A 12,985-nucleotide genomic window follows, 5' to 3' on the forward strand; every position below is an offset into this window, starting at 1 on the left:
TTGATAATTATAAAAATCGACTTTTCCTTGAAATGGTATACATTAAAAAAACTCCTGAATCTATCAATTATAAGACAGACACCAACCATTTAAGTAATATCTACTGCAACATACTAAACAATATGTGATATGATAGATCCTAACCTTTAAAAACACACTCAGTAATCCTCTAGTAACTCTACCTATAATTTTATTCCATTTTTAAATATCAGTATTACAATAACTGACTACGTACCATCAATTACATTTTATAGATCAATTTACCATGTTCCTGATTCTTTCTCAATTCTCTACTACTAATTCCATCTTTTCATTTTATAATATGGATAATACTGTCATAATAACTGTTTATTTTAACTTATCCACTAAAAATTGTAATATGGGAATTCACTTTATAAAATATTGCGGTTGCCATAACTCCTAAATATAAATCAAACAAAAATGTCATTTATCTAGATATGTTAAAAAAAATTAAATTTTTACTTTTATATAGTTGTAAGTATTGAAATATTCACTTTGTTTACATATAATAATTATTCTAATAAATTTACAGTTTTCTCCTGAAGAAGTCACAAAATCGTGACGAAATATTGAGACACATAGAACAAATAGAGTTTTATTTCCTACAGACTATCAATATATATATATATATATATATATATATATATATATATATATATATATATATATATATATATATATGTATATATATATACATTTATACATCTGTATATATATATATAATAATAGACTTGACTTGAGTCTATTTCTTAAGCAGCCAGTTGTAATTTAAAATTTTTATTGTATGTTCCATTAAAATTTGTAGTAAGTAATAAGCCGTCCCTGGAAGGGATATACTATGTCGGTTCAGTGCAAAATTTTCAGCTGGCAATTTATTCTCGGCCGGCATTAGAACAATGATTGATTGCTTGCATGATATATTAATTTTCATGTTTACGCCAGTGCAGGTGTTAAACCTGGAATATAACACCACCTTCGGTAATGAGAATTTGAACTATTCCGCTTCACTATTGCGGAAAGCGATTTTTAAAGAATCAACGTTAAAAATCTGTCAGTCTAGTTTTTTTACTTATCAGGTATTGAACATTAGTTTTGAGAAATAATTTAACAAGCACATTCAATGAAATACATGTATTTTGTTAGTATATAGAGTACCTACATACAGCAAAATAGTAGGGGAATTTTATATCTAATCCAATATTGAAACCATATCCGCAGCTCACGGCAATTATACTCAAGTCAACAATTAAGTTAGATTTTCCGCATTTTGCCTTTTATATAAGTTTATGTATACGTTATAAAAAAACGTTTCGGCATATTTGCAGACGGCAGTCTTTGTATAAAAGACTTTATTAAACGAATTTGTATAAGTACATATATTCTAATATACTTTATTATATTAACTGTATTTAATAATAATAACGGATTTATTACGGCTGTCGCCGCTTCTCCGCCCCCAATTTCCATCTTTTTCTGTCATATGCAGTTGCCTCTTCTAGGTCTCTTGCCGCCATTGCTTCATCAATATCGTTGCGCCAACTTCTCCGTGGTCGTCCTCTCTTTCTTCTTTCAGGAGGGATCCATTCCAGTACTCTCCTAGGCCATCTGTACTCTGGCATTCTTTTAACATGTCCGAACCAGATTAATTGTTTTCTTTCTATGTCATCATTGATATTTCTCTCCATTTTCATTTCGTTTCTTATTTGTTCGTTTCTAACTCTCTCCAGTTTCGATCTACCGCAGCTTCGTCTCAGATAATCCATTTCTGTCGTCATAAGTTTGTTTCTGTTAGCTTTGGTGACGTCCCATACTTCCGAACCGTAAAGTGTAATACTTTGAACTATACTACTGTAAATGTGTTTTTTGTTTTCTCGTCGAATTGTTTTTTTTGCCAGAGAAGAGAGTTTAAGGCACGGGTCGCTGCTCTGCCCTTGTTTATTCTTTCCCTGATTTCATCTGCACTATTTCCCTTCTTGTTGAAAATGACCCCCAAATATTTGCAGGATTGCAAATTATTAAGTTATTAATATGTTAGTTATGCAGTTATTAACTGTATTTAAATTTTTAAATTTATTTTTTTTTAATTTCTCTATATATATTCTTCACACACTTTAATTTTTCCGATAATGCACATCATTTTTGGTTAAAATGTTCGTCACAGTTTTCTCGTGTGAACTCCTTTTCAAATAGTGATTTTAATTGTTCAAAAATGTCTTAAGCTTTACAAGAAATATAAATAAATAAAAAAATACTATCATGGAGAAAATAAAAGAAAAAATACAATCGCTACCTGACATAAACGTAATTAAGTGAGAAGGTGACAGTATTAGTGTGTCTGTTTCGCGATATAGTGTTATTAAGACATCCTGTTAGTCTATTTGCTTTTTTTACTTGATCTCTCTTTTCTTTGTCCAGATCTCAATAGCTGGACAGTGTAATTTCCAGGTATTTTATTTCCATTACTTGTTCAATACTAATGCCATCAATTTCTATTTTACATCTTGTTGATTTTTTGCTGACTACTATTGTTTTAGTTTTCTGAGATGAGATTGTCATCTTTTCTCATCACTTAATCTAAAAAACTTTTCTTTAAAATACAAACAAACCTTTTCTATGCTTGTCCACAGCTCTGATAAAGTTTTTTTATCAATCCTTACTTGATATGCAGTAGTGTCTGTTATATATTTTTAGGATCATCCAAAGGCGCGTTTTCAACATTTTTCTTATCAGTTTGAAGGGACTTCCGCTTAGGTCATGATTTCTTTTTAAAATGGCTTTTGCGATCTCAGCTGTCACATTTAGGAAACAAGCAGTACAACTTTGTATACCCAACCTGGAACCCAAGTAACATAGCAATTACTTTAAGATCTCCACAAAAGTTGAATCTGTATCTATTAGTATTGATCATGCAAGAAAGAGTAGAGGGAAGAAAATTCTTGAAAAGAAAAAAGGAATCTTGCCTGGGGAATATCAGAGATTGGACTAACTTCCGTGTTGAACAGGTATTTCACGTTGAAAAAGATAGGGAAGCGTTTAAAGAAGTGATCGCCAACCTTCATTGTGTGACAGGTCAGATCGCTAAAGGCAAGTTGGGATATTTTTCAGTGTATTTCGACTTTCTGTTTTTTTTTTAACCAAAAGTAAAAGTCTGCAGTATGATTCGTCGGTTCATTCCAGTTGCAACTGAAAAAGGCATGTGGCGAGATTCGTTGGACCATCGAGTTAACAGTCTACAGCCATAGATAAATAATATAGTATATACAGGGCATACAGCATGTTATAAAACATAACCCAGTTTTTGTCCTGGTTACCCACCTTACAGCCAAAATAAGGTTCATACCACTTTTTCATCAAGGAAGGAAAATTTCTTCATTGCGATTTAAAAGTTAACACATCATACACATAATAAAAGGTATCCGGATGGTTTAGAGGTACTAGGCATGTTTAACTATGCATACAACATAATTTAAAACCATTGTAACTTGTATTAAAGTCTTAACATATCCCCAATATAATAAAACACGAAAATATATTCTCTTTATTTTTGATATATCTCAGCTCAAACAAAACTAGTTTTTTGTCTCGTTCAATTTCCGTTGAGACTCACGCTAAAACAGATTGTTTCTTTTGGTATCCAAACACATTTCAATATTATTTTACCACCAATTCTCCTCTTCTCAATATAAAAAGTTATCATTTTTACGATCATAACTGGTCATGAATGTTTTTTGCTCGTACCAACTTCTTCGCTAATTCGTTACAAAAAACAAGTTTTTTATCTACCTAGAACTGGGTCAACAATGTTAATTTGTTCTCAGAACTGGTAAGAGGACAATAAATCTTTTGGTTTTATTGTCTTTATCATTATACAATTTCTTCGTAAATGTATAGAAAAAGTGGCTTTTTAGAACCTACCGTTTGGCACATTTAAAATTCTTTACAAACCGCTAAAATTTGGCGGTTTATATTCCTATAGAAGATTGATTTAAAGCGGCATTCAGAGACTTCGTCTTCGATTCTAGTGCCAGACAGTAGTTAAATACCAAACTCCTCTCTCAGACTTCGTTCCTGTTCTTCTTGCCAGTTTTCTCTCGGTTCTCACGCACACCAGACTTCAATCTCGTACCTGACAGTAGGTATATCTCAAGATTGTAAAAATACATGCGCTCTACGTAAACTTTCACATAGCACGTTCACATAGCAGAAAAGTAAATAGGTTAGTTTTAGTTAAATACTTTTGTAAATAACTCTTTTGTAACAGTGAAAGTAAAATAAAGTGCCCTTAAATTTATCAAGCATTATTATTATCATTTCGACTTAGAAAATTGTTTCGATGAAGGATTATTTAATCCTAGTCTACATACTTAGCCAGTTCCAACGCCTGGCCCGCTACTAGTGTTGTAGAAAGGAGATAATTCACAACAACTTGAATGAGTACTGTTTTGGAGACTACACAGCAACGACTTAGATCGAGTCAACAAGAACAAGCGCGTCGCAATGTATCTGTGACCTTGTAAGCTGGTAGACAGGCAAGGTTTCTTGTCATAACATGTCATATTCATTCATATACATATATATGATACTTAAATATAACTTAAGTGAAAACGTTTCATTTAATACGTCATTTTTTAGGTGAAGTGTTATTTTAAATATATATTGAATTTTTAAAAAATACGTAAAAATAAAAAATAAGCAAATTTTTTAAAGACTATTTTTGATTGCATATTTGAATTTTACTCATTAAAATATAAAAGAAATTTTGTAAATAATACATGGGACACACCATGTGTTTCCCAGTGTAATTGGTGGAATTTGAAGTATGGAAGTTGCACCACATTTTCCAATCGTCCGACAGACCAATATGTCTTAAAAGAAAAACCTTTAATCAGTGTGTTTTGCCAGTGTTTACATACGTAGCGCAAACGTGGATCATGATAAGGAGAACAGTTTAAAAGATTAGTGTGGTTCAAAGGGCAATGGAGCGTGCTGATGTTGGACGTTTCACTGCGAGACAAGATCGCAAACCTTCAACTGCGACAAAGGTCAGGAGTGGATGATGCTATAGAGAGAATAGCAGAACTGAAGCGGAACTAGGCAGGTCACGTGGCTCGAATGACAGATAACAGACGGACAAAACGGATACTAAAATACAGACCAAAAGATAATGTCTATCGAAGCAGAGATCGTCCACCAACACGTTGGGCTGACGATATAAAACATTGTCACAGGAATTGGATATTAAAATTATGAGATAGATCTATGTCCAGCAGTGCACAATCTAAGATCGAATTATGTGTATCAGCAGTGACATTGAAAGCTTACACAAGGATGGTGAATGAAAGAAAAAAGAAAGAAAGGTAGATGATAGAAAATAAAATAGAAAATGACTAAGCTGCTTTAGAAAAATAAAACAAACGAATACCAATGTACACATAATTAAAAAAATTAATAAAGATAATCTAGAAACGGGAGAAGAGCTATATCTTAATTTCATAGACTGAATAGCTGAGTTCGAGATATAAGACAAATTAATAATAGATACAGGTCTAGTAAAGTGAGGAGTACGAAGAATATTACGAGAAATTATTAAAAACCTATACAAGTATTTTCACAAGATAAACTTCATGGAAAAAGATCTGAAGCTGAAAGACTACTATTATATAGATTAACATTATTAGGACTGGTAAAAAACTGACATGGAGGTTTCAGCAATCGTGTTAAGTGTTTCTAGGTATCCATTTACTCAATTACAATATTTTCAATATACAGTTAATACGTCAATATTTGCAATTGCAGATTTAGCGATAACCATACACTGATTTTTCTTTAAATTGATGTATGCCACATACTTATGACGACATGCATTGAGACGTTGCATTGCATTATGTAAATCGTTGCTGTTATTTACCATTGTTATTGTATTATCTCATTATTGATTCTGAGAACGCTTAGGGAAGTGCATTTATAGCTATATATTACTGCGGTATTTTTATACTTATGTTTACAACTGGTATTAGGGTATATTAAATTGGAAATTCGGCTAATATATCAAAATAATAATACTGCTTAAATAACAACCGGCTAACTTTCTGCCGAAAAGGCGCATTACTAAAAATAAACGTTCTCCAATAACTTTCAATTTGTGTATCGCGTGTTAACGACTCTACCAACCCAAACATAAAAAGAACACAAGAAATCGCTCCCAATCAGGTATAAAAGTAATTCCTGTGTTTCCAAAATACTTCATATATAATAACAATTCAATTATCTGAAATAACAGCGACTGGAATGAAAATAAACACGTCGTTGCGTGATAAAAATAGTAAACGCGTACAATTTGACCACGTACTACACCAGTGTCGGAGCCAGTTCTTAAAATTCACCTTATGAGCTTGGGAATCGTATATTAGAATTCTCATTAATTTGCATTTAGTTCAAAACTGTAGTTTGGTTTCGTTTTATTTCATCTATCATTTTATGTATCATTTTATTCAAAATAAAAAGTGGGAAAAATATTACGAAACGCTATTAACAGAAAGTAGGCACGAATTTATGGAAAGACCTGACCATATCTCAATGACAGAAAACTCAGAGGTGCATAAGATAAACAAAGAAGAACTGAAAAAAGAATTGAAACAAATGAAAAATGGAAAAACACCCGGGCCTGGAGACATTCTCATCGAGTTGGTGAAACATGGACCGGATGCTCTTTTGGAAAGCTTAGTAAATATTTTTAATAAATGCTTAATTGAAGGCCAAACGATTCCAGACGATTGGAATTTGGCCCACATTAGCCCCATTTATAAAAAGGGAGACAGAAAAGAATGCGGAAATTATAGAGGCATTAGCGTAACTAGCTCGCTGTGAAGGTTATATGGTCGTATATTGAAAAGGAGTATAAAGAAATTGAAGAACAAAGCGGCTTCAGAGCAGGAAGATCGTGCGTGGACAACACATATACCCTTCAACAAGTAATTCAAAAACGAACAGCTCAAAACCCCCCTACGCATCTGGTATTTATAGATCTGGAGCAGGCTTATAATACAGTTCCTTTAAAACTTTTATTTAGTGTCTTGACGAAAACGGACCTTAGTAAAACATATCTAAAAGCAATACTGAACATCTATAAATGTCCTCAAAGCACTGTAAAAACAGGAAATACTTTCTCAAGGTATTTACAGTAACGAAAGGCTTGAGACAAGGATGTTGTCTTTCCCCCACCCTATTCAAAATATATATCCAAGAAGCACTGCACCAGTTTAGACAAAAATGTGCGGGAATGGGGTTGAAGCTTAATAACCATTATCTGACAACGCTGTTCTTTGCAGATGATCAAGTACTAATTGCAAGCTGTGAAGAAGATTATATGCTTAGAAAGCTCAAAGATGAATACGAAAAATGGGGATGAGTGTGAATATGTCTAAAACAGAATATATGCGAATAGGCAGTAAAGACGAAGACCCGGATTTGGAAATTGTTTAAGTGTTCGAATTCTGAATTCGATACTTTCATCCAACAAAGCTACTATGAGAACTAAAATGACTATCTACAAAGTAATTGTAGAGCCCATTCTTACATATGGAGCAGAATGTTGGCAAATGACAGTAAAAGGAAAGAAAAAAGTTGACACGGTTGAAATGGACTACCTGAGACGAGCTTGCCGTATACCTAATTCTGAAATTAGAAGAAAAACATATAGAGTACCTACATACAACTTCTGAAAGAATAGAAACTAGATAGTTAATATGGTATGGACACGTACAGAGAATGGACGACAACAGATGGCCAAAAAAAGCTATGGAATACAATCCTAGTAATAGAAGGAAACGAGGAAGACCAGCCAAGTCTTGGATACAAGGTGTTATGGAAACCATGAAAGACAGACCCATTGATGAAGACACCTGGAGAGATAGAAAAAGATGGCGATCGAAATGCGGGAAGCGGCAGAAGCTGTAGGATCCCCACTTATATATATATATATATATATATATATATATATATATATATATATATATATATATATATATCATTTTCTGTTGCATACACAGTGGCTGATCAATTGAATCGGTCAATTTGAAAAGGGGCCACCTCCACTGTTTTAAATTTCACAGGAGAGAGGTAAAAAACTTCTTATCTCCATAACTATTAACTTACGTGTTGTTATGTATTTTTAAAGTTATACTTATATACGCGCGCTTCACGTTGGTAATTTATGTGGGAGTGAATCTGTGAAATCATTACATATGTAAGATAATGAGTAAGAAAGAGACAGAAGATATATTTTCTCTCTCTTCCTCTCTCGAATATAAAAATGTTTCTTTGGTATATATAATTTAATATTATATATTTTTTATATAATGATATATATATATATATACATATAATATATATATATATATGTATATATATATATATATATATATATATATATATATATATATATATATATATATATATATATAAACTAAGGTACACTCGAAGAGTGGTGGGTTTTTCGGTCAAAGTGGAGAAATAAAAGACAAAGAAGGTGGCTACTTGATGAAGTATATATATATATATATATATAAGATTGAAGCCACCTATATATATATATATATATATATATAATAAAATATTTATAAATATTATTATTTATGTTCATAATTATAAATATTAGTCTTTTTGTATTTCAAAATAAATATCTCAATAAATCACTGTATGATCCAGAACTGTCAATTTTGAAATACGTTTGTGTCATGTCCTCGGTAGTATAGTAGTCAGTATCCCCGCCTGTCACGCGGGAGATCGGGGTTCGATTCGCAGTCGGGGAGGGCTTTTTTATTAATATTATTACATGGTAAATTAAACACATGCATAAGTAGAAAAGTTATGTATATTATTGTCATTTTTAAATACTTATATATATTGCATTTTAATTTGTATTGTATTATTATATTAATAACAAAATAAACAATGAATTTTACTGCAGAGTATGTGTAAAAAAATTTTTGCATTCAACTCCTTTCATACATATATGAAAATAAAAATATACATTTTCATCAAAATATTGATACTTTACCTATTACAGGTCAAAAGTTGTTTATTAATTGTTAGTAAGTTATTGTTAATTCTGTTTCTCTTTCTGCTATGTCTTACCTATAGCATTACATGTGTAATGATTGTGCAGATTGACCCAAATAAATTTGTAACGGCGAATGCGTGTATAGAAGTGTAACTTCCACCGGCAGTCCCACTGGATTGCCACACCCGTTTTTTTGATTTTATGATTTACTATACAAACCGAGGAATATTATAAAATATATTTTTTAATTTTAAAAGACCTAAAAACCAAATTTTTTGTAAAAGAGATAATCCGTTTTCAAAATGAACAGGTAATAAAAGTAAAAATAGTCAATATAATATGAATATTATTTATTAGAAACATTAAACTGCTACACTTAATTTATAAAAAAAAAACAAAAAGATTTAAAATAAATAAGGACAGTTTAACTGTCTCCTTGTTCCGCTTCTTCGGCACTGGTAGTATACCATTAACAGATCATGTTGTAGAATGGCTTGTGATTATCTGGAATGTATTTTAAAAACCTTTAATTTTTTTTTATTGGAATTTTCCCCTGATAGTATCGTCTATTAAAATAGTTAAAACACGTATTTACGTAAATATAGATATTTTATTAAATTAAATCAAACTCATTCGCAATGGTTAGAATTAATCACACCAAATTATTATCTCTCCCCTTTCGCTGTGTTTATCTGTCATCACCGAACTACTCGTGACCATGTAAGGAAATTATTGACTCAAGCCAATCACCGTATTAGGAATTGAGTGTGACTTCACAACGTCATAACAGAACTACCAGTATTCCTTCTTAAGCTGATTAGGACATTAGGAAGTTAGTGACTTAAGCTGATCAGCGTATTAGGATAATAGTGTTACTGCAATAGGCAGGAAGATTTTGAGGATCTACCTGATCCTGATCCCCAAACATGGGTGAACTGTCCTTTTGTTGAGGTTTTAAAAGTTGAAAACGTTCTTCAAGAATGTCATTAATGTCTGGTTTAGCTAACGCCATACCCAAGTTATCTGAGGAAAAGCTAAATTCATAATAAGAGTTAATACTGAAACTAACCTTTTCGTTTTTTGAAACTTCTTTACCAAAACTTCCCGTGGAACATTATTTTTAAATCTGGCCCATATTTTAAAAGCAGCTACATCTATATAAGTAATATGTCTAATATCAAATTTATTATGACTAGATGAAGACACGATTAAATCTTCATATTTCTCTACAGAGAAAATCATGTCGTAGCAACGAATTTTTCTTTTAACGGTACTGAAATCTCTTGTCACAATCATTAAATGAGTGGCCTCGTTGTGGAAAGTAAAAAATAGTAATTTAGGTAATTTCTTGGTCATTACTAGGGCCAGAAGATATCGAATAACAGTATTATTGCGATTCGGACCTGGACATCCGTCACAAAAAAGATGCAGCCTTTCAAAGTTTTCTGGAATTTTGTTGTTTATATAGTCATTTAAAAAAGAGCAAACTTCATCGGGGCCTCTGTATCCTACGCCTTCGTGGTAAAAGTAAACGGTTGCTTTGTTAGTTTTAAGATTTTGTATTTTGATTCCTCTCCTCACACCATTTGTCCGTTTTAAAGGAGGAGATTTACTTGCACTACTATCACTATACGACATTGTATTACCCACACTGTCTGTTTTCAAACAGGTCTATACAACTACTAAATAGATTGCATCGTCAATATAATAAACCATTATACTGTGGGTAGGCTGTATATAATAAACCATTATACGGTGGGTAGGTACAACTCGCCTTTCATTTTGGAAATGGGTTATCTCTAGGAGATGACTCGTTTTCAAACTGAATTGGTTTGTGGGGTATGCTGTATTTACGGTAATAATAATGAAAGTTGACCCGTTTTTATATGGAATAGACGCGTCTACGTGTGTTAAATAGAAATTCGACAGAAAGTGGAAATGTCAAAAAAGTGGAGATGACGTCGTTCTCGTCTTATTTCCTTTCCGTTTAATATACTAGCTGTCCCTATGCCTTCCAAAATAGGGTGATGACCAAAAATTATCTTCTCTTTCGTGTCCTCTTTTTTTGTGTGTTCTTGTTCCTCTTTTATGTATGCTAAATAAGATTTCTATTACTTAACGATTACAATTTGGAATAAATTGGAAGTATGTTGCTCAAGATTGAGGTTGATGGAAGGAGTGGGGAGAGGCCTATGTACAAAAATGGACGATAGATATCTAACAAAAAGAAGAACGATTACTTTCAAATGCGTTACAGATAGCGGATTCTAGAGCAACTATATTATTTGTTGCATTCCTGTTTTTCACAAAATTGTTTTGTTGGTTTTTTATTATTACGTTAGCCGCCGGTCACTGACCTGTGACCTTCCCGAAGATTCTAACGTCGACAGGTATATTTCCAAACCCTTCACCGCTATTGGTAAGGCTTCAAAACTAGATTCGATAAATCGAGAAACGTCGATCGGAGGTAAACGACAACCGTTACCTACCCGAAATCCCGTAGAAGGTCGTGGAAGGTTCTGGATAACGGGAAAATGTATAAATTCTGAAATAATATAAATTGTTGTATAATAAATTACGATTGTGTTCTTAGTGTAAATGTAAAATAAATTAATGTTAAACTGTATATTAATAAGTGTACATAAATATTAAATAAAGAAAGTGTTATAACATTTTAATAATAAATTAAAAGACCGTAAATAAAGAAGGTAAAATCTTTACATTATCAGATTTGTTGATTTTAGGAAGGATTTTTGTCGTCTGTTTAATATTTTACTTATAGTTTACATAAGAAAGATGTTAGAGATATTGTCCCACATGACTCCAGGTTCGATGGGACCCTTATTTACTAGTAGTATTTTTTCTTTTGCTTGCTTTTGTCACCTCAGGGGAACAAATAAGGGTCTGTCCACCTTCTGATATCCCCGGGTGCTCTGTAGAGAGCTTCGGAGTAAACGTCGAGAGCTCCTCTACTTAATTCCATTTTCGGGTTATGGACTTGAAAAATATTTATCTTCGGTGTCTTGCCTTGAAAAAGGCAAGATATTTCTTACATGACAATTTCTTCGTCGAAATAAAAACACCAAGTTAAGTTGAAACAATTCTTAGCCACAGAGTATGAAAAATAAATGCAGGAAGCAGAGCCCCGAGAGCAATAAGCTCTCGGAGAGCCCGTGAGGGACTGACTTGAAAATCGCCAATATTAATATGCGCTGTTCGGGCGATAAATAGGGATTTCCAGGTCAAGAGCCAATGGGAAAATTCGAGGAGGGGGGATGCGCATCGAAATGCACACTAATCCACAGACTATGGCAGTCGATGACATCCCCCCTCCTCTGGAGACTCTGCGGCTGGGAAAAATATCTATTGAATAAAAATACAATAAAAGATACATGTGAAAATACACAAGAAAATATACATAAAAATACAAGTAAAAATGTTCAAAATAATTCACCCAACACTGCACTACTTACGGGGGGAGGTCGGTGGTGATGACGGCATCTCAAGCTCCTACAGGTCCATCCTCGGTCGGCGTGCCAACTCCTCCAACGGGTTCGTCTTCTTCTCGGTCGTCCGGATCCCATCTGCCATATCCAACGGGTTTCGTAGGGTACCAGTGTGCCAAAGCCTACGTGGTTGTCCAACCACTTTCGGTAGGGGGGCGATGACTGGGTCTACTCCGGACTTCCATCGGCATCTGGGGCTTCTAACTTCGAATAAGCCTGGCTCGTCAAAGGTGTCTGCACGTCAAAGGCATCAGGTCTGCAGAAGGTCTAGATGTCTGAGTGTTAGAGTATTGCTTTCTAACACTACGTGGTTCTCCCCATTCTTCTCTTGATTTCAACCCATGTTGAAGTCAATGGTGTGTTGCCTTCTGTGAGTTCGAGCTGTGTCGTGGGTTCG

The sequence above is a fragment of the Diabrotica undecimpunctata genome, chromosome 4, assembly GCF_040954645.1.
Source record: "Diabrotica undecimpunctata isolate CICGRU chromosome 4, icDiaUnde3, whole genome shotgun sequence".
In the NCBI taxonomy this organism is placed as follows: domain Eukaryota; kingdom Metazoa; phylum Arthropoda; class Insecta; order Coleoptera; family Chrysomelidae; genus Diabrotica; species Diabrotica undecimpunctata.